Raw genomic sequence first — 24358 nt, forward strand, 5'->3', positions numbered from 1 at the left:
AAAATGTTGATGTTACTTCCTGTAGCGAATGCAAAACCTAGAAGGCCTTAAAATCTTACGACTTATTGTAGTGGCACACCTTTATGTCGTCATTGCGCAAAGGAGCACTTAAATTTAAGCATTGCTTTCTACGTTGGGAATTCGAACTCGCAGTCACCACTATCTCAGTCGCACGTTTACTCCACTAGGCCACCGCAACTGCTAGCAGAGGAAGTCTTATAATACGTACAATACGAACCAAAAGAGAAAACTGGGGCAAGTACACAGTAAATGCACACAAATAATTATAAATTCGACATAAATCGAAACAGAATGATCAATTTGCAACATCTCCTTCTGAGTTCCTTTATCTTCACTCGCAAATGCAATATTTTCGGTGAATAACCGAGGAAAACGAAAATAGTAAGAGAAACTAAAATTTCTCGAGAAGCAGAAGTGACGCCCCAAACATTATCCTAAAACTTAATATGTGACGTCACGAGACAGTGTCTTTTTGTGTTGAGGGTGGCGCCCATGGCCCTTGGGCCTTGGTGGCGCCCTTCCCCCTCCCCTCCGACGCTCTCTGTGCCTCCCCCTACCCCTTAACCACCAGCTCCACTCAACGACGCGCAAACCGAACCACTCCCAACCGCCTTCGTGATGCACTCAAAATCAAGGCCAACAATTTTGACTCTGCCGTGGGCTTTTTGTGCCAGGCAACCTCCCTCGATATCCTTAGTAATTCCCCGACCTCAATTACTTTTCATGGCTACAAGTTAGAAGCAGTGCGTCACTTAGGATTGTCCCCTTAGTCCCCGCTCTGACATAGTGCAGCTTTAGTCTCAAATCAGTTCAGTTAGCGTTGAGAGGTGCATGATATACCGCTGAAGAGTACTGGTAAGTTCTATGCTCGTAAATATCCTATTATTCCATGCTTTTTGTACGTATTAAATCATAATTTTTGTACAAGAAGGCAACATACTTTGGCAATGGGATTTGGTCAAAGTTAAAGATTTTTGTACCCACATTCTTGTTTTTGGCTTTTCATTTTTTTTTTTAACTATTATCAAAATCTGGCTCCAACAGCAAGGACTATTACCTCGTATAAGTTTATGTATATATTCATGAATTTGGTTGTCATAATTCCTCCTTGCCATATGATTAAATGTATAGTGTCATCAATAGAAATGTTTTGTGTTACAGCTTAAGGCCTATTTCTTTTTTTTTAGATTTTACGAAAGTTGGAGTGTATAACTCAATGAATTCATTGAATGAAGTTACAAGCTTAAAATCAAGCTTTCAACGATCCCTGTGAAGCCTTTGCCTCAGCCCTTGGAATATTCTTATCGGTCAAACTGTAAGCAGTGTGCATGTCTCATGGAAATAATGTGAAGCTACCTGCTGTGTTACTGAAGGGCAGGAACGAGTGATTATCTAGATATTCAGTGAAGTGATAGTGTCATGCGTGCATCAAAAAATTCATTATCAGTTGTGTGTTGAATGTGAAGTGTTGGTGAATATGTGCATTTTTGGGAATCGCCGATGTACAGCTGAGACCTGCCGCCGATGGATATGTCGTCGGATGAAAGGTAGGGAGCCTTCTCCTCTCGAACTCAATGTGAAGCTTAGGCATTTTTGCAGAAATTTATGTTAAAAAACTGGTTTTAGCACCCTATTTTTCTGGCGAGAAGGAAAATTCTTTGAAACAATGTGGAGTCTTTTTGAAAATGCGAAATTTTCTTTGAATGCTGAGTCTTGCGTTTTTGTAATATAGCGGGATAAACTAAAAGAAGACTTATTTTCAGATTAATTCAATCGGTTTTAAATACAATTATTGTCCTTTTATGATCGAGTGATTCGGCCAATAATTTTCACAGGCTCGACTTAGCTGAATTACGAATTCATTGGATGAATAATAAACTTCGCCATGTCATAACACTTAAATTTAACTGCTCTCATGCGTCAGTCCTAGTAGTTTAAGCTCCATTAAGGTGTCTGTAAGAGCAAGTTAATTGCAGACAAAATTCTCAAGGAAGTACGTATCGAGTGAAAATAGGGTGTGATAGAGAAGAACATTGAGTCACCACATGGGAACAGTGGGTTAGAAAGAGAGACGTTTTTGGTCCGGGGAAATGCATAAGCTTCTTTCTCCCTTCCCACTGCGCTCTGGACACCTTCAAACCTGCGTGAAGCAATGATCGCGGCGGGCATGCCCGTATTTGACCGCGTCTTTCTCCCATTTCACCCCGTATGGTGATGGCTGGATCAGAGCCGGCCTTAGGGCGGGGCGACCGCCCCGGGCCCCGCGCTTTGGGGGGCCCCGCGTTCGCGAAAAAAAATTAAAATATACGATAGTTTTGAAAACGAACTGCGTGATGGTATCATGACGGCGTAATTACGAAGTCTGAATTTGGGAGGGGAACACATACTTAGCCAGAGAGTGGTAGGGATTCAAAATGCTCGAGTTTGTAGATGGGGTATATATTTTAAGTGAAGGGCCCCGCACTGAAGGTTCGCCCTAGCCCCGCACCTCCTAGGGCCGACCCTGGGCTGGATTCTCAGGCTTGAAATGACTTTTCACTCTCGTGAATAACATGAATTCAAAGGAATTACCACAACCGCTCGTCCAAATGCATCTTCTAAATTATGATTATATTAGTTGTATAGCTCTTTCTCTAAATATTATTTTGGATTATTCAGGGTATATACCTTCACTAGATGCTTTGCATGCCGTAAAATTCTTCGACGCAACACAAGCCATTTATGCTTACTCAAAATTTCGGCCGTATTTATTTCTTTCCTGTGTTTATCAAAGTTAAACCCCCTCCCCATATTTTTCTTCTTCACGTGGTCCATGGCAATTGAAAATTTTTAAATCGTTTGATAGCTGAGGTAAAACCAGAGAAAACTTTCTAAGTGTATTTTTTAAACTCATATTAATTTTTGTCAGAATATCCGAGTTTTCGGCAAAAGTTTTGTCAGTTTCCCTTATATTTAAAGGTTTAGAGGCAGGCGAAGACTCTCTCTTCAATTTTATTGGATTACGACCTATATTATTATTGAATTGCGCTATATTGATAAGCAAACATCACAGGCTCAGTTTTAATTACTGGTGAAACATTCATTAAAATTCCCATGCAAAACGCGTTTATCAAAATCCATGGACTCGTTAATTTAGCAGTTAGTAATTAAAAATCACTGTATTAGGTGTGACCAAGGGATGAACTTGGATAATGCTGAAGCTGACATTTACAGAATTTTTTCAGACTGCTTATTCTTGCAGCATGCAACATTTTGTTGTGAAAATGGGGCTTTGTTGATCGCTAACGGACTCTCCTACGCTTAGCGGTTATAACCTCAGAACATCTCATAGGCTATTAGCGGCTTCTAAAGTGAACAATTAGATGTGACTAACATTGGTTAATTTTTGGGGAAATTTTAACCAAACTTTCTAATTATTTAGAAAAATGTTTAAAACTACTCAAGGCGCCAGTTTTTTACTATTAATTAAAAACAAAGACAAATATATCAACGAAAATTGATTTAAGTGGTGACAAACTGGTTAATTAAAATGATAACGATATGGCTTACCTACAGTAGGATTCGATGATGAAGACCAAGAATTTTGACTTTCTTCACGGAAAGAAATTAATTCCAACAGTCGCTCCTCAAATTTTCCTTAGTAGCAGCTTTCGCAAGTAAATTATATCTTCAGTTAGTTGTAGAGGCTCCAGTGTTGCTTCCAACGAACCATTCAGCAATCCCAAATGTAGGATGATGAAGGCATCAGGATATTTAACCAAGACATCGCTTGAGTTGAGCATGACTATCTGGGAAACGAATCTGCGAATGACCAGAAAAATAATTACTACTATGTTATTTAAACATTTCATTCAAGGGTTATTAACGTCATAGACATTAAGATGAGAGAATAATGGCATAATTATATTAATGACACTATTTTGACACTTTTTTGCAATAAAAGTGTGCAAGGTACTAACCTACGGCATTATAAATGAACAGATGCAACATGGCGTAGAAAGCTTTAGCGAAATCTGTGGTATAGTGGAAGGACATTGTTGACTGAATTTAATAGAATAAATTCTTGGGAAGATCGGAGACCGCGATTGCTATTAAGAGTTCTGTTTTGGCGCTGTATAGGTTTCACTGTTAACAAGGCAACAAATATTTTGTGGATGTCATTTGAAATTTCATTTGCGATTGAACGTTAAGAAGCAATTATGAGAATACCGAATAACACATTCACATCTGGGAAATCGATATAATATTTCCGTCTCGTAGAATCACGATATTATACAAAATTACTACCGATATTATGCGTTGATCTGAATGAGAATTGGTGAGTTTTATCCCTAAGAGATGAATGCGATCCTTGAATTGAATGGAAGCTACTAATGTTCAACGTGGCTTTCGTTCAATTTGAAGGTATTTATATTTAAATCTACAATAAGTTTGATACATCAATGACTATGGAGTGAATTGTGAATGGGAGTTTTTAAAATCACTAATGGGAACACAAATATACTTCTCGCTTATGTGAATATCGAATAGTGGGATTAAGGCAGTTTTACACGGTTTAATTTATTTTACAATTTAAATCTACAATGAGAGATATCTGGCAACTGAAGCAATCACGTATATAAGCTTCATTTTGAAATTTCAATTTCTCTCGTAATATAACAAAGCAGTGTGGCTAGTATGAAATACACTGTTCTACGTCTACTGTTAACGTTACGTTTACTGATACATCAATGACTATGGGGTGAATTGTGAAGGGGAGTTTTTTTAATCACTAATGAGAACACAAATATACTTCTCGCTTATGTGAATATCGAATAGTGGGATTAAGGCAGTTTTACATGTTACACGGAATTGCGCTGTCTGACGTACGTGCGAAGTCGCAGTCAAAATTGCGTCGTGTAAAACGGTGAATTGCTAGAACACATGCGAGAATGCGAGACGGCAAAATAACCCCTGAGCTAATTTCGTTTATGCATTCGCGCAATTCCACGCCATTTTTTGAAATAAATGCAGCTATAACCTGCGCAATTCCGTGCCCCGTGTAAAACGGCCTTTAGAAATGTTCTTAACGCACATGAACTCCGCAATATCAGTACACTGCTTATCTCTGCCACTCACTTTCTTATACAATTATTTTACATGAGCCATATTAGTGACATGTTATCGCGTGAGTATTATCGTGATAAGAGTAAAATTACAACCTCTGTTGACTTATACCTTAAAAATACTTGTTCTCACTTACCTCAATCAATAATGCTGCATTTCTTCTTTGTCACCGCTCTCCATTCTCATTTCCTCGTAAGAAATAGTGACTTCAACGAACGAAGAAACGGCTTAAATGGTCTGGAAAATTAATGTTATGAATTTAAAACTCGCAAAAACATGTTTCTTCTTCTTGGACGGTTGATGACGAACTGGAGTGTGTTGCGCTTCCTTCGTTGAGTGGGGGGAGGGGAAGTGCTGGATTGGAAGCGACAGTTGAATGCAGATCGTTGATAGTCTAATGTATTGTTTTTCGTAAAGCGATAATGTGTTCTGCGAACGTACCCATTGGCCTTCGTAGAAGACTAGAACATTCTGGAACCTTGATCACGTGTGTTGCGACCGTTGGCTTTTAAAGAATTTCCGCGCTATTTTTGTGCTAACTTGTGCACAATTCTTATTGGTTAAGCGTTGTATTGATTTTCCGCGCGATATATTTTTTATTTATAATATAGAATATCAACGTATTTAGTAATGTATTTTACTGGATTAATTTTAAATAGCCTAACATCTACGATATTTAGCAATTTATAAGTTTTTAGTTGCCTTAAAAAGAAATCAGTTCAAAATCAGCGTGACGTCAATTGCATACGTCACGCGGCTGACGGAGTACCAGGAGTCCCCCTCCCCCAGATCTTGGACTTCACTTCGCGGCGAGCTCTCATGGAGTTAAGAGGTGAGTACCTAAACTATTCCTTAAGTGAAAATTTCATTATATTATTTTCAATGAACTTCTAATTCTCTAAAGCGAAGGAATAATTCGCACATACGTACTTTATTATACAACTATATTAAGTAATCGCGATCATTTGTGGCCATTATTTTGAATGAACGATTTTTATGACGCCGACCGTATTCACGTTCTAACTTTTTATGCCATGTGAGGAATTTGACTAGAAGCTAAAATAAGTTTCAGAGTAATTTTTTTAAGGAACACGAGTGAAAGGGAAACATCAGCTCTGATTAAAATCGTACTTTCAGCCCTGTGAATTTTGAATGGAAATAATTCCTTCGATGAAAACTGTTGCGGCAATGGACGAAATGCCATGCATGATTTTTACCCAAAGCGGTTTTATTTGACAGATACTCAATAATTCCACTTGTTTGATCCCCCTTTATGTTCGTGTGTATTCGCTTCCGAGTGGAATATCTGTAACTTACGAAAATTGCATTACGTTATGGAGTGTCGACATTTGAAATGAATAAGTACCCTGCGAGTAGTATTATCTTTACCTTCAACGTGTTTCTTAGAACATCAAAGGTAACGGTGTCAACATAGGAGTTGTGATCCTTACGGCAATCCGGTAGCTTACGTCCAGTACTCCGTTAACTTGGTTACTTTTTTAACGAAGGTCAAGCATATGAATTTTATCGCTGTGACCGTATTTATGAGGTATTAACAGTAGACGTAGAACAGTGTATTTCATACTAGCCACACTGCTTCGTTATATTACGAGAGAAATTGAAATTTCAAAATGAAGCTTTTATACGTGATTGCTTCAGTTGCCAGATATCTCTCATTTGCCTTTTTATGATTTTTTCTTGTTAGTACTTTAATGGTGAGGTGAGGTTATTATTCTACAGGTTCTAAGAGGTATATTGGAAAATCCGTGATATTTAAGCCTAGGAATTTGCTGTCAACTAATTTAATTAAGGTGTTTAACTGCCACTCCGAAACCTCTCTGCAATTATTGGTCATCTACTTTTAATGAGGAGCAAAAGTAAGAGAATATTGGCGATCATAATTGGATTTAAAGCACTTCGTTTGTCATTTTCTTTTTTCCACACGTTTCGCCCTTGGGGTCATTATTAAGACAATTTTTTGTAATTATGCTCCATCTTAACTGTAAACTTGTAGTACGTGAATATTGCCAGCCATTAATGCGAATTTTTCTTTTCAGGTGCATGAATAATTAAGGGATAGTGGATGAATTCCGTGAAATGCGTGGGGTTTAATGGGGCATTACAATGAGGTTCCAAGGAAGAAGAAGACTGAAGAAGCATGGTGAGTCAATATCATTCTCTTTATGAATATTATTCGATAGATCTTTAAATATTCCCTTGCATATGTCATCTGTTTCTCTTTTCGTCTCTTAGTTTCCACGTCTAAACCAAAAAGTCTACAGTTTGCAAATAATAACTTCTGTGATCATTTTTTTAAGTGAATGGTATTTCACCATTTTTTATGTTCTAATAGCGTTTTATGCAACGAATACTCAGCTGTTGATTTGTATGATCTTTTGTGACTATGATACCTATGAAGGAAGCTAGGAGGAAATAAACATTTTACTAGGTTACTTAGCTCGCGTAAATTTTGAATGATAATTGATGATTTTTGATTTAATGGTGTCACGTGAAGGCAAATGGAATCTCTCGAATACTCATTCCCAACCTTCATTTCTGGATCGGTATATACGATATCCGAGGCCTTCCTATTCCGCTCTTGCCATCTTCTTGTCCATCGAGGATTGCCTTCATCAGGCCACCAAGATAAATGCTTCAAAATATATCCGCTTAGAATAATCTTTCTTCTGCCAAGTTTTCACTATACTTCTATTCTTCCCCCGCTCTTCCGAGGAATTCCGCATTTCTCAATCGGACGATCCATTTAATTTTCATATGACCGAATAACCATCAGTTTCTCATTTTCCGTCATTGTCCATGAATCACTACCATGGAGAAGCACACTCAAATCGTAGGTTCTGATGAATTGTTTCCTTACTTTATGATCAAATTTTCTGCTCCTTTAAGGGAGCTGATCCTTTACTAGTCTTAGTAGTTCTTTTCGCCTGAGCTATTCTACTGATTACGTATTTATTTCTTGCTTCTTTCATCGCTGGTAAATTTAATAGTATAACTGGTCGACCTTTTACACCAGTTTGTTTCTCTAGTTTTATGATAATCTTGACTTCCTGTCATTTGGTAGGTACACTCTGATATTTGATGAAGATTTTCAGATGGCATTGGTTATTGTCCTACCCATGTTTACTAGGATCTTTTTAATTTTCCGTAAGCTTCTGGCAGTTTTTGCTCGAGGATATTAATGCTATTAAGACTCTCATGCCGTTCCTAATGCCTGATTCCTCGTAGCTAATTCCTAATTTTATCACCCCTACTTGGTGTCTTAAACGAATTACAGATGATTCATCTGTCATTGTTAAGCACCCCACCTTCCCGCAGGATACTAAGCATTGAATTCCAATACACGCTACTGTTACGTCAAATTATGAGTATATATCCATTTCGATTGGTATCGTACTACTTGTAAGTCGCCCTGCTTTGCGCAATTCTTCTAACGCTCATTAATTGAAGTGGTTCCTCACAATCCTCGAGGTAGCTTCTACTATTCCTTGTACATTAGGTTTTTGTGCGCTCTCGAATTCATTCCTCGTCCAGGTTTCTCTGGCTTTGCAACAAAGCTCTTCTCTTATTATCATTTAGAATTCCTCAGTTTTCGTATTCTCGCAGTATCTTCGACGTAATCCAAGACTTTTTGCATGATCCATTTTGATGATTATCGTTCTGCAAAGAACTTCATCAACTTCTTCCTTTAGCACACTATAAAAGTTTTTCAAACTCTCTTCAACTGATTTCTCGGCCACATCCGATGCCGTTTTGTTCTCATCTGCTTCCTAAAATTACACTTGATACCGAGTTTGTTTAAACTTGCTACATGCTAAATGATTTTACCGCTTTCTGATTCATTTTATTTTATTATTTTGGGTGGCATTACACATCTATTAAGTTAAAGCCGCTAGTGTTGGTCGGTCTCTACGGTAGCTTTGGTCGCCCTTTTCCTAGTTACTGAATCTATTTTTGCTGGAATTAAACAAACCAATAATCCTCTCATGTCTACTGGCATTTAGCTTGTGTAACTGCTTCGGCTATGACAATTTAATGTTGTGTTCGCAACCACTAGCTTGAGTTTTGTGTCAGTCTTCAATTTTGCTTACATCATTATTGTTTCCTGGCTATTCTCCCGTCATGATGTTCGCTGATGATAGAATTACTTTCACCGAGAATGATAACATTTACTTAACCTCTTACCTGATTGATTTTTTATGAGATATCTTGATACATTTTTTCCACTTCTGCATCCTCTGGCAATTTTGTGCAGGCTTACAAACCTTCGGAGCTGCAGTATGCTATAGTTATGGGTTTTGGTTTATATCTTGACCTTTACCAACCTTTCATTGAACTGAAGGTAGTTTTTATTCTGCTCTCTTACTATTTAGCACTGTGGCCATTTCATCACCACCGTTTAGCATTCTTGTGTGTATTATTTTGTTGCTTCCATTCCATACGTCTCCCACTTCAGGTCATTTTATTTCGCTGATTCCTAATGCGTCCAGGATCATTCTTCGAATTTCCACCTTCAAGTTATCTGGCCTTCTGCAACTTATACACCTACATAAAACCTTCAGGCCACCTCTATGGTGTTTGGCAGGGGGTAACGAATTACCAGCATGCAATTGGACTCCCACACACACACCACGCCGAAAAACGTCACGCATACTAAAATATTACCATATCCTATTAGAGATAATTATACCATTAAGAAACATGCATTAAGTTTTTCTTAAGTTTGTAAGCTACACTACATGTCACCTAATCTATTTATGAGTTCTAACGCTGCCACCCTCACATAATCAGTTCACCCTCTTGTGCCATTCAATTCATACATATTTATAATTCAAACTTTTGAGCATCTCGTTTTCAACACTACCATTTCCAAAAAACGTAAATAATATCAACAAATATCGCAACAATAAGAATTAACTTCCCTCTTGTGATTTTTCAAACATATGGTTCAGTCACACTGCTTACAATTTAATTGAAGCAGACCAGAATGTAATACCTCATTCCATACTCGAGACGATTGTTTTAGACGATGTAATGCCTTTATTTGACTTGCAGTCTTTCTCTTCTCCTGCAATTTTCATACCCTCTGGTTCCATCATGTACACGTCCACTTTGAGTTCTCCATTTATGAATGACATCTTAATGTCCTTATTGGCTATGTCCCATCCATCGTGGGCTGATAGAGCAATGAGCACCGTCAACGTTGAGTACTTAACCACTGGGGGAAAAGTATCAAAGATATCTACACCATTATTATACACATTTTCATTCATCGCCTGATGATGCGCCCTGTAACGGACGCGAAAGCTTGCACGACAAAGCGCAACACGCAGCTGCACCCGGAAGCCATTAGCAACGATATCTACACCATATTTTTGAGTGAGACTTTTGTCCACTAATCTTCCCTTGCACAGTGGCGGAAAAAAGTAACGCAAAGCTCTTTGGCGTCTGAAAGCGGACAGTTCAGGAACTACTTGTCTTCCAAAATTTCACCATCGTAATGCTCTCATACAATCGGGAATTTAAAAAGCTACATGCCCCTTATACCGTGGAAATAATCATATCCGCCGCAGTATGACCACGCTAGAGAAGCAGCTACGAATTCTTCCCCATATTCTCCGGAGCATACTTCGCCCACTACTCACCTAGAATGGAGTTTACTCTCGTCGGAACATCTGTGGACGAAGCCGAAGCATATCGGGCATTTGGACTGCCTTAGGGCACGACCGTTCTGGTGGAGTAGTGGGTAAAGTGTTCTTTAACGAAACAGGAGTTCCGAAGTCTCAGTGACGGACGATTTGCTGCTGCACACACATACACTGGAATTTTTTCTCGTCTTCAAACTTCGCAAAACCTATCTCGAGTTCCAGAGGATGTTGCATGGGTATTGAATTCTTACGCGTTTATTTATTTGTTGAAATTCAATTTCTATATTGCATAATCGTTTGGGCAGTTGACTGTGAAGTGAATTTTGACTGCCTTTTCCGCGTCGTCCAGCCCCGCCTAAAGGCCGTTAACATTAGCTGCATGCATATGAAGCAACCTGCATCCTTTGCCTTCGCGTTAGCAAGAGCCGAGGAGGACAGCCGCGGACGCGATCGGGCTAACGAAGCTGGAGTCAAATACTAGGAGCAAATTACCAATCGAAATTAAGATTAGCGGATGGAATACACTGAGGAAACTCACGTACACACACATTTAGGGCCTTCGGAGTGTTTTCTTTTCGCGTCCCGGAAGAAGTTTTTCCTCTCTTTAGATTCATATTTTGACTCACGGTTTGTGTATTGCTAAGACGTGGCTCCGTAGCCGAGTAGGCATACATATACTGCGCGCGGTAGTTGAGTTGAAGTTCTGGTTGTCTGGAAGTTGTGGAAGCTGAGGTGGAGGTTCGAGTTTGAAGTAATATTATTTTATTTTTAAAAGAGACTTTTTAAAATCTATACGTAAGGTACAGTTGACACAAGAAAAAAATTAATACTGAATTTTTAACGAATGTCTTTTTTTTTAATCGTGACCATCAACGTTGACATGATCTTTTCTTATCGAAATGACCGAAATGGATGGCCCCTCTGTCTTCATACTTTAATTCGTCTCTCGATATCTCTACAACTTTCTGCAAACGTTTAGGCATTGGTCCAAATAATTTCTCGCATATATAATGACAAAATGCATTCGCAGGTCGTGAACTGCGCATCTGGCACTCCCCCTGTTGTGGCACCCCTGGTTTGCCAGTCATTTGTCATAATTCCCCATAATTTCTGTGTTGGGGTTAGGTCTCGTGAATGAGTCGGTATAATTCTTAGGTTGCTAGTTGTGAAATCAGAAGGCGAGACCATTACATTTCCAAATACATAAAGATAATAGATAAATATATCAGTATGATTACTCTAAAGTTATTGAAATATTGAAGAAATGGATTATACCCAATCGGTCATTCATTTATATTTGTTATCAATGTTTTTATAGCTATCTAAACGATTTCAACTGAGAGTATATTTGGTTATTTATTGAGTGTTGATGATACTAATAGTAGGAATTTTACTCAACGGACATTTGACAATAATTAGCCGCAAGGGCACGATGATGCAACCATAGGCAATTCTCCTGATGATTGCCTCTCATTGAATAAATCTATTTTGAAAAAAATGAAGTGAATTTGTTAAAATACATAGATTCATTATTTTTAAAATTTAATGAATAAAAATATGCAATAGTAACTTTTTCTTGAGTCATCTGCATCTACTGGGTTGATGTTAAAAATGTCTCTTTTAAAAAATGAAAAAAAGGATATTAACTATGGATTCGAACTCTCGAAGAGAAATTTTATAGTTTCATCTATCTGATTCTCAATGGACAATCCCATTTTTTTAAAACAGCTCCATCACATTAGTTTTACTCTAATGAAATATCCTTCTGGAATTGTCATTCATTGTCAGCAAAACACCTTGCCCCTCCGAATGATTTTTCTTTCATTAGCCCACGGAAATCAGCATACACAAGCTCCGATTTCTTGTTTGACAAGCTTCCTTCAAATGGAGATCTCCTCATCTTTCCAAAAGTGCATGGAGTGCAAGTTATCTCCATAGTGCCTTTTTAGTTGACAGCATAAGCATATCCCTGCTGCTGTCCCAGTCTCCGATGCCACAGATCCTCAGCCTCAGCATTAAAGTTTGCTTTCTTCTGCTCATGTCGTGTGCTTGTGCTGGTAGTGATAAGGCAGACTAATTGATTCTCATGCTTAAGCATTTTAAGCTCCAGCTGATAAATCCCACCGATGTCTTTGGCCACAGCTGCCAAATCGCCGGTGATGGTACATCCACTTTTACGGAAGATTAGGCATTCTTCTTTCACTGACATCATGCAAATAGCCCGGTCAAAATAGACATTGACCCTTACATAAATTGCCAACTAGCTGAAAATTTGCATGAACCTCAAGGATACCACTCTAATGAAATCCTGAAAAGTCCCTATCGATCCCGTGAGTGCAAAAAATTTTATTCAAGCTAAAAGGTCACAAAAAATAGTTTTTTGCATTTTTTGGCCAAACGGTTAGCTTTATGATAAAAATTGATTATACCAAAATTGTAGATCAGAAAATTATCTATAAAATTGGCATTTCACTTTTTTCTCGAAGATTTACCGTTCCTGACAAAAAGCCATTTGAATGTAGGCTGGAGCTGTATTCTCCGTAATATGCATGACTATATTGTTGCGCTCTCCGAACATTATTGGACGCGTAACTCGCACATTGGTTATTAGCTCTCACCTGTGCATCCGCCAACATCGGATCCAATCGGGACAGAGGGTTTAGTTGTAAAAATGCCCTCTTAGTGAAAACATGTGGTCATTGCTAGAATCATAAGTTAAAGTTTGTGCTATATTTAGTTCTTAGCAACTTTAGGGCATGGCTTCGTCTGTAAAATAACATTTGCCTGCAAGTGAAATTGGACGCACCCGGTGGACGCACTCGGTGGCTTAAAGCTCAGCCGCGAGAAGTTTCAATTAATTGCCGAAATCTCGTTTATTTGCATCATATTAAGGTGCATTTCACTATCAATTGTGCATGTAATCTTACTCGTTCACTGACTGAACTAAAATTTAGCCTAAACGTCAGTAATAAAACTCTTTAGTTTGCAAGGTTAGCTCCTGATTCGGAATCCAGAAAGCCGGAATCACGAGATCGATTTTTTCCATCCCTTAGAATGTCTAGCGATAGGTTTTCAGGAACCAAAAGAGTGATGGCTCGACCCATCATTTCCTTAATTAAACACTCATTCATGCCGTTCCATTTTCCTATCGCTGTTGGCGGGCGAGCGATATGATTGGTTGAAAATTGAGCCGAATATTCCTTCAGTTTTTTCGACTCTCATTCTCAAATAGTCTGTTCGCATTCCGTAAAAACAAATACTGAGCAAGGGTTCGCCGTTGGGTTGTTTCCCCACTCAAAACCGGTGTAACACTAGCAAGTATCTTAGAAACAGTTTTTTGGCAAAACAAAACAGCGCATACGACCAAGAATATTACAACTATACTCAGTTGTGTTGAGAGAAATGTTAACTGCCAGTTGAATAGACTTTTAGAGACGTCTTTTCCTATTTCATTAGTTAAATAACGTTTGGAAATGAATGATTACTATCTATTAACATTATTATATTTTGAATCCACTAATGCTTTAGTTACATATGGTTTCATTGTTACCGAATCATGCTAGCTGAACATTACTGGTCAACAATCCTAGCATTGGTTTTTCGCAGATCTCCGCTTAATTAATCCTGTCGGCTAATTATTTCGCGCCTACTTATTTCTTCCATTTCACACATTTCTTTTCTCTCTTCTCCTACTCTCTTCTGTATCGTCTCTTCCGCATATATTCACGATGTAATTCTTTTCCGTCATTTACATCCACTTGTTCCTCGAAGATTGTCTTCATCAGGCCGTCATGTCTTAAGATGTGACGTATAAGGTTGTTCCGTCCTCTTATCTATGTTTCCATTCTCTTCTCTCGTGCCCTGCTTAGGCTAATTCAGCATTTCCTACTCGGTCGATCCATTTCCTCCTCATTATTCATCTGAAGCACCACATTTCGAAAATTAAATTTGATTTCTCAGCTGTTATCATTGTCCATGCCCCTCTTCCACAGGGAATCAGTGTGTTGATATTTTCCCAATTGAACTTCAATACGATATCTTTTTTTTCGATTCCAAGGATAATTAGTTGGGAAACTGTAAATGAGATATTTTTTACATGATATAAAGCAGTTACTATCAAGTCTCTTTGAAATTAATAAAGGATTAATTTTCAACGAAGATGGAAACTTAGTTGTTGAGATTTTCGAGTACTGACTGTCGGTTACTTAATGACATCCGGCGATCGAATAGATCTGAAACAATGCCTTCCTACTTTTCTGTGTTGCATGTTTATTCCATATTTTCTTCATTAAGCACGGAGCATGAAATTTCACATCATCCAGCTGGTGATGCTTTCTCACTTGGGCCTGCATTCATTTCAGAATTGAAACAGGCTATATTTTTTCATTTATTCTTGTTCATCACGGCTTTGCACCCTGAATTTTTCTTTACACATTGGCTTTTGCATTAGGCCGTGCAATTTCTCGTCTCGACGGGAACGGGATTTGGAGCCCATTTGACTTATTTATTCCAAATGCGAAGGTCTGCTTTCGTCTCTGGTCATGAGTGACCAAATACCCCCCGACTCCCAGAACGCTAACCCTAAACGTAGTTATCCCGGTGTTTCCCGTTTCGCTCGGAATAACGTGGACACGTACGGCCTTCGAAGTATCACGGGAATGAATCTTTTTTGAGGGGAAAAACATCTGAGAGTCGTGGTCTTCCATAACTATGCCTTCGTTTAGTATCCCTATACGGTTGTGATTTTGATAGTCATAGATATTTTTGTTATTTTTGTACATCACAATGATGCATTTACGCGTTTGTTTGTAGTGGCTGTTTAAGAGAATTAATATTCATATAGGTCCCGCGAAAGGAGAAAAAATTTAATATTCTATATTGAATGTGTGGCACCAGCGTTGGCTTCGTTTGTGAAGTAAACCTAATTTATGGTTATTGCAGAATCTTCACACTTTATCTTGGGAATTGGGATTATAATATTTCTCTCGAAGTCCTTAGGTATCTCATTTGTCGAATACATTTCACAAATGATTTTGTGCAGCTTGTTCAGCGTCTTTCCTGCTGCACTTTTTATTGGAGTTGGTTTGCGTTATCAACTATTTTTACCGTCATATTTATAAAGGTAAATTCATTTTGCATCCTTGTGTTTGATTTCGCCCATTTTTTAGCGTGAGAAGGAAGTTCGGTATATCTCAATATGTAGCTTATGTATCCCTTTTATAAAGCTGATATCATGCTATCTTATCCGTATGTTTTTAATTTATGTATGGAACAATGGGCTGTAACGCCTAAGGCGTTAATTCTACAATTTATATAGTGTGACTTAATGAATGGAATGATGTATACTTTTAAGACGTGATGGATGTCCCAGCGAATTTCATCGATCAATACTAACCTTGCAGTGGATCTTTAAATTCTCCTATTAGTGAATTGTAATTTTTGATAATTTCATTCCCATTAGATCAGATTTTATTGAATGTTGTGCGATTTATAATTCTAATTTTGGACGCGTAATTTTGACAATGTTCCATTAGGTTGGTCCTTATTTTAAAAAAATTCGCATTTATTTTGGGACGCCCCCCAGTTTTGTTCCATTTAAAGAGTAAATAAGCCATGAAAATTATTTTTGCAATCGGATATCGGGAAAACGTGCCGCATTGCACTTAAAGTATTGAAATGTTGGTATTTCTAGGTGTTTTTCGGACAAAACAGAATGTGATGTCACTCTCGAATTTTTCTATCATTTTTTTGTCTTCTACAACGACTCATTAGACATCACCATTAGAGTATCACCTCAAATTTCTCTCATTTCTGCTCATTGGTACCCGAGATATCGCACCGAGAGTGAGCGCGCGCCACCGCAGTCAGACAATGTGGGTGGCACGCGGGTTGCATACCTTATTTGTGGCTCATTCTCACTTATCCAAAAAGCATAAAATTCACTAGAAAAATTTTACACTTTGCCAATATAATCTTAAATGCTATCTTTATCACATTTTATTGCCTAAACGGGCTTAGTATCAGTAGTTTATTCTCCATATCTAAATTTATATCTCATAATCAGTGGTCAACAATCCTAGGATTGGTTTGACGTAGCTCTCCACTCAGTTCTCCTATCAGCTAATCTTTCCACACCTTCGTATTTCTTCTCTTTTACATCCTTCTTCACTTGTTCCATATATTTTGTTCGAGGCCTTCCTTTTCCGTTCTTGCCTTCCACTTGTCCCTCGATGATTGTCTTCATAGGGCCATCATGTCTCAAAATGTGGCCTATAAGGTTGTTCCGTCTTCTTGTTAAGGTTTTCATGAGGCTTCTCCTCTCTCCTACTCTTCTCACGACTTATTCATTACTAACTCGTTCGATCCATTTATTTTCATCATTTTTTTGTAGCATCACATTTCGAAGGCCTCTATCCTTGCTTTCTCCGCGTCAGTCATTGTCCAATGTCCATGCCTCACTTCCGTATAGGAGTACACTCGTAATGTAGGTTCTTATAAATTGTTTCTTTACTTCCATATTTAAGATTCCCGCTGAAAGCAGGTCTTTCTTTTGGTGGAATGCTCTCTTCGCCCTGGCTATTCTGCTGATAATTTCTTTCTTGCTTCTCCCGTCGCTAATTATCTTGTTTCCCAAATAACTGAATTCATCCACCTCTATCAGTTTTTGCTTCCCTATTTAATGTTAGTCTTCACTTCTTCTCATCTGATGCGTACCAATGTCTTGGTTTTTTCGTACTTATTTTCAGTCGATATTTACCCATTACCCTACCCATATGAACGAGAATATTTTTCATTCCCTTCTCTGTTTCTGCTATAACGGCTATGTCATCGGAAAATCTTATCATGCTTACTTTTTCTCCATGGATATTCACTCCCGAGGCCTTTTCTTTGATTTCATTAATGGCTTTCTCAATGTAAACGCTGAAAATTATGGGTGACAATACACAGCCTTGTCGCACTCCTCTCCTAATTCTTGCTTCTTCACAGGTGGGCCCATATTTTATGACCGCTACTAGGTTTTTGTATAAACTGTGGATGATCCTTCATGTCATTGTTAAGAACCCCAATTTATTTTAGCGTTCCAATCATTGTACTCCAATCCACTTTGTCTCTTTCTGTACTCCAATCCACGTTGCCTTTGTTTTTGCTGAATCCAAATTGGTCCTCATCCAAATGCTATACTGCTCTTCCTTCTATTCTTCTATAGATGATCTTTGTCAGTATCTTCGTGGCACGTGACGTCAGGCTTATGGTCCTAAAATCTTCACAGTTCTCTGCTCTTTTCCGCCTAGGAATTGGGATGATAATTTTCCTCTCGAAGTCCATTGGTATCTCACCTGTTGAATACATTTCACAAATGATTTTGTAAATCTGGTTCAACGTCTTCTCTCCAGCATTTTTAATTAGCTCTGCGGGAATATCATCAATGCCAGATACTTTATTTATCCTGAGGTCTCTTACAGCCGCATCACATTCTGATCTTAAAATTGGGGCTCCCATGTCATCGGCATCCACTTCCCTCTCGTTTTCGATAGCATTCCTTCTGAGGCTGCATCCATTGTACAAATCTTCCAGATATTCCTTCCATCTCTTCCCTTTTTCTTCGTTTTCAATCATTAGTTCTCCGTTTTTGTCCCTAAGGGTATTACATCTTACGCCCCTTTCCTTAAAGAGGTTCCTCACTATCCTATAGGCGGCCTCTACTTTTCCGTGCTTAAGATTGTTTTGCACGTCTTCACAAATACTTTTCATCCACATTTCTCTAGCCTTCCGCGCTTTACGACATATTTCATTCCTTATTCTCTTATGACAATGCTGTCCTTCCTCTGTTTTCGCAGCCTTGTATTTTCTTCTTTCTTCAATGAGATCTAATACTTCCTGCGTAATCCATGGTTTTTTCATAACGACTCTTCTTTTACCAAGAACTTCCTCAGCTGCTGCCTGTAGACCACTTCTAATGGTTGTCAACTGTCTTACACTGGTTTATTGGTCGTATCCTCACCTATCCTATTTTCTACAGCTTCTTTAAAATCCAGTTGATGCTGAAGCTTCTTCAAATTTTCAATCTGCCATGTATTTTTCACGGCTTTCTTATATTTAAAAAATTCAAGGTGGCATTTCATCATAACTAAGTTACGGTCACTATCGATATCTGCCCGTGGATAACTTTAGCAGTCCTTCATATAGCTTGAATATAATAAATCTATATAATTTATAAAATATAACTTTGAATGTTAACCTAGTCCTTCGAACATGGTAATCATTTAACATCAATTAAGCAAAAATATATTTTATATATTTATTCTAATAGTAAGCAATTATTTGGCTTGATTATAGTTAATTTAGCTAGTCAGGGAAGAGAAGATCAATGTATGGGAATATTAAAAGAACATGAGGTTTTAGTAAATTTTATATTTTTCGTATGACCTGTTATTAGCTCATGTGCGTAGATTAGTTTCTCAAACTTTACAATCCGCCAAAGAAAATGAAACCTCATCCATTAATTAAATATTGGCCTTATTTCAATTAATGTATAAAATGCTAAATTTATTGTACATATAGTTGTCATTTCTCTATAATTAATTGATAAATATCATTTATTACATACCGTAAATTTAGCTTTTGACTTATTAATAATCCTCTGAGCAATAGACTAGCAAGGTTTTCATGCAATGCGGTCCTGTTCTCATGGGTAATGTCGGACTTACAAACTCACTTGAATTATCTTTTCTTTTCTTTACAGAATGAAAGGATACTGAAAAAGTGTCTTCGAAGAAACGAAAATTGAAATCACCAAATGAAGAAATTCAAATAATCGGCCGAAAAGAAATTTAAGGATAAAATATATCTTCAAGGATAGGGGAGGGGGGAGTGATAGGCTCTTCATCGCTAGGAATTATGGCTGAAGAGTGATGTTATTGTACAATGCCCTGGGTTTAAACGAATCCTTCCTTTACACATACATTCACATTAACACAAAAATAACACATGGTATGAATCAAGGTACAAAGGTCTGCGATACACTTGTGGTGACATCAATCCAATGAACGAAATGCAAAGAGTCAAAATTGACTCGAGAATAAAAAATAAACACATGGTTAAATGGTTGCAACTAATGAGAGGTTATAATAACTGGTACCAAATCACGTGAATAAAAAAATCACAAAGGTGATTGGCCAAGAACAAGGTAAAGAAAATGATGAAAAAGCGCTAAAGGTATGGCCCCCAAATGAATACTAAAATGAAAGGCCTTATAAACCTTTAGTATGGTTTATTTAGATTATGAGCTCAAACGTAGGTAGGGGTGTGTGTGTGAGTGCGTGTGTGTGACCATTTTTTGTTTTTCCCCTTTTTGAATGTGTTTTGCGAGTGTCATGCATATTTTTGCATGTGCATACTAATCCTACCTCTCCACAGATTCAAGTCATCGCTGGATTAGAAGAAAAGGAGTCAGAAGACAACGGTCGAAGAGGACCAAGACAAGAAGATAATGCGAGTGTTAGCTTTGATTTGGGCTGCTTGGGCCGAATAATTTGCGTAACGTAAGGCTAGGCGATTATATGCGTGCGTTAATTTTAGCCTTTTGAACCAACGTTAAGTATGCACGCTAATCCATTGCAGCGTACAGGAATGGGACTTTCACTTGGTTTAAGTGCAAAGATACCCCCTGTATGTTGTCGTGGAGTGTATGCGAGGCTTTGGGGATTTTTAGTGCAAGGGTTTTTTTATTTTTGTATGTGCTACTAATCCTACCTTTCCCCAGGTTTTGAAGAACAGAAGACATCAGGAGAAGATGACCAAGAAAAGACAGCAAAGTCATCCTTGGATTTGAAGAACAGAAGACGGAAGACAACGGTCGAAGAGGACCAAGACAAGAAGATAATGCGAGTGTTAGCTTTGATTTGGACTTTTAGAGCCGAATAATTTGCGTAACGTAAGGCTAGGCGATATGCGTAGTGTGGATGTTTAGTGCAAGGGTTTTTTTATTTTTGTGTGTGCCTACTAATCCTACCTCTCCCTAGGCTCAAGTCATCCCTCGGGGACGAAGAGCAGAAGACACCGGTCGAAGAGGACGTGCAGCATGCTTCTCCGATTCTAGAAGAACATAAGTTATTGGCGCCATCACGTCACAGTAAGATTAAATTCCACTTTCATTCACATTCATGTGTATCGAGACCTCACTTTTAAATTAAAAAGCTTGTAAATTTTATAAAATCAATTGAGTAATCGAGAACATTTTCAGTAAAAGTAATTTCATTTTCGAGCTAACACTTCCAGTTACATGTAACGTCAATGAGAAAATATTAGAAAAATAATTTTGCCGCAATTTCATTACAATAAACAGTGAGTGCAGTTTATAAGTATTTTTACTCCAAGGTTTGTCCAAACTTTGTCGGTTTTACAATTTATCATAAATACCTATAAAATTCTATTGTTAATGACGATATATATTATATATTATTTTAAGTAACTGCCTCATTCATTGGATTTTTAAAAGGTTTTGTAGAGAGAGAGAGAGAGATGTACTGCACTTGATTTTTTAAGAGATGTACTGCATTTCATCCGGTCTTTTCGCGTTTGCAACGCTGACTTTAAGTTAATATACGCATTTTTCTCTTCATAGGTGTGACTCATTCCCGAAATTTGGGAGAAATAGATTTGCTGTAGGTTGAGAAGACTTCGAAGGGCATTGTACCAGTCACGCACGAGGTAGGAAAGGATTTAATTTTTTTATTTTCAACTCATGCACATGAAAATCAAAAAATTATCCTGTTCATACATAAAGAAAGAGTAAGCAACTTTTTAGAAACATGCAATATTGACTTAGTATAAATAATGGCATTTTGCTTATTTGCTTCTTAGCGTATTACTTTTCCATTTCGATATAAAAAATTATGAGCCAGTAATAGTAAAGCTACTATTCTTTTTAGAATCACGTAGAATTAAAAAGTTCGCGTCATGATACAGTCCCATTAATCATATTCTTTGATGTGATTTTTTTCGAAAATGCATCTTGAAAGAAGCTTTTTCTTTTTTCCGAATAGACTCATTGAATTTATTACTATCCTTCATTTCAGTTTTGTGATGCCATTTGTTCTTATTTCTCTTTAGACTGTTCAGTTTAATTAAAATTCTTCCTTCCTTCGTTTTATGGAATATTTAAAAATGTTATAATTTTCTGGTAAGTTTGTTGGAATTGTAGTATGTTTTCTTGTGGCATTAATGTGAAAAAGGTCTACCCGAGTTCATGCATAAATTCTATTATTCAGTTCTACACCACTACTCTAGGATATTTTGTAATCCAATCCTGTACTGCATTTCATAAATACGTAAGATTATCACTGTGAGTCTTTTTAAAGAAGTCGATGGAATAAATTATGCAGTAGTTCATTTGCTACAACATATGGAACTTGTAAATTCTTTTTACTCATCAGGTACCAATTTATTCCAATTACCATCATATATCCATATAATTTTGAATGCATTGGAAAATGAATTATTTGAAGTTCATCGTCCATTGATGACTAAACCTGTCTCTCTTTAGTTATTCTTATTTCATATATATTTTTTTATGCAGAGGGGAAAACCTCTATAACGTAGTTAGTCGCATCGTTAGTAAAAGTGATGTTTCTTATTGCAACAGGTGACTCTGCATAATGCTGCGTTACCTGGAGAAGAGGTGCTCCGAAGGGTCTCTCAAGAGCCGAAGATTGAAGAAACCGAAGAAGCACAAGACTTGAACTGGTGCTCTTCTCATCAGTGGACTTTTGACTATTTGAGTGTGCTTTTTGTATTGCTGTGCGCTTGATTGTAATTTATTTATTGTAATGTGTTGCTTTTTTTACAGCATTGGGGGAATATAGGCAGGAGAGTAGGAAATTAGATTCTTAGGTCGTCAACATGCGTAGCTTATCTACCAGGGAATTAGATAGAACTGACTTCGTACTTAGGCGGCTTAGCTAGGGGTAGGAACTTAGATCCGTATTGATTTCGACCATAGGGATCGCTGCGATGATGGGTACCCACTTTAGATTATCATGAAGGTGTATCGTAGGTGTGTGAATGTTGTTTGGTATGAGTGAGTGAGTGAGTTTGTATGCTTGTAGTAGTAGTAGTAGTATTAATGGTAGTGTTAGTAGTAATACTTACACTAAATGTCCCTTCCTTTACTAAATATCCCTCCCCACCCTCCCTCCCCCTCAAATCCAAACTGCTCCCTCTACGTGGGGAGGGGGATAAACAGAGGAAAGTCTATACAGTTCAATTATTGCTGTGAATGAATTATAAATATTAACTCATGGTTGAATTGTGACATAAGACTTTACTCTGGCAAAAGCAGTATGGTATCTAGCTCGTAATTTTGTGTACCTATTTTCTATGTATTTAGGAGGCGAAGAATTTTATCCAATTTTTTGCTAGTGTAATTTTGTTCTGTTTCTATTGTTTTAATCGTGTACTATTTATTTACTTTGCTTGAAATACATTTTAAAGTAATATTACTGCTTTAATCATCGTATACCTTTTTATTAGCTATTGCTGTTTATATGAATTGGACAAATGTTTTGCATCATTTTTATTCTCATTGCTATCATCTGTTGAATAAGTATTGCTGCCTTTTTTAAAAATTAAACTAATTTGAAATGTATTAACTGTATTTCTTTATTTATTTTATTCCCATCGAGGTTCAGTGATATCTATTATTATTTAACTGCTCTAAAAATCGTTCTTTATTGATATGTATTAAATATGTTATAAAAAATGCGGTAATATTCACGGTTATACCTTCAAATGCATTATTTTTCTCAAGATACGTTTACATGTATCATTTTTAGTTAATTTTGTGTTATTTATGTATTTTACTTGAGTGCAGTGTCTGTGTGTCCTATATAATAACAATAATTATTCGATGACCTTTGTATATAAATTATTTTTATGTAAACAGAATTAGCTGTAATCATTAAAGATTTGAAGTCCTGCGCTTTATCAATTTGTTTTTTGTTAATGAGTTTTTATTGTTTTTTGATGAGTGCAAAAGCTGCATCTATTCATTTTCATTTTGATGGATTTGGAGGGAAATATCAATATTATAGGGTTATTAGGGTATTTTTATTGACGAAAGGTAATAATATAATAATTTTTTTGGCTTCTGTTTTTATTTAAGTTACGTTTAAGTTAGTTTTATTTATTTTATACGCAGCAGGAATGAGAATTTTTTGACCTAATTGTGAGAGTACCAAAAAAAAATTATTAAGCCTTATTTTCATGCTAGAAAATGTCGGGATAGATATATCTGAGTCTCAGAGAAAATGTGATATTCCAGGTTCATGGTCATGGGGAAAATAATGGCGTAGCATGGCATGACTAATAATCCGAACAACCAAGCCGTCTAACCACATTTTTGGAGGGATGAAATCAATATCAATAGTCATTTGACAAGCAGGGGTTGTGATGGGCACAAAGACAAAAACGTCCCATGTAAAACAAAAGCATCTACGCCGCAGAGGCCGTAGTTTTACTGTGCCTTTAAGAACGAAAAATCTATCTTAATTTCGGCTTCACAGTTC

The 24358-nt window shown here is 37.3% G+C and overlaps 2 long non-coding RNA genes across 2 annotated transcripts; both read left to right on the forward strand.

Annotated features, from left to right (window-relative positions):
- The first annotated feature begins 1214 nt into the window (after positions 1–1214).
- Positions 1215–20315, forward strand: LOC124168322. Its single transcript, XR_006866904.1, has 3 exons — positions 1215–1568; positions 7185–7288; positions 19537–20315. It is a non-coding gene; the product is annotated as an uncharacterized LOC124168322 (long non-coding RNA).
- Positions 20316–21419: 1104 nt separating this feature from the next.
- LOC124168494 lies at positions 21420–22987 on the forward strand. The gene is made up of 2 exons (XR_006866952.1): positions 21420–21503; positions 22438–22987. It is a non-coding gene; the product is annotated as an uncharacterized LOC124168494 (long non-coding RNA).
- The last annotated feature ends 1371 nt before the right edge of the window (positions 22988–24358 follow it).

The sequence above is a fragment of the Ischnura elegans genome, chromosome 11, assembly GCF_921293095.1.
Source record: "Ischnura elegans chromosome 11, ioIscEleg1.1, whole genome shotgun sequence".
NCBI classification, from domain to species: Eukaryota; Metazoa; Arthropoda; class Insecta; order Odonata; family Coenagrionidae; genus Ischnura; species Ischnura elegans.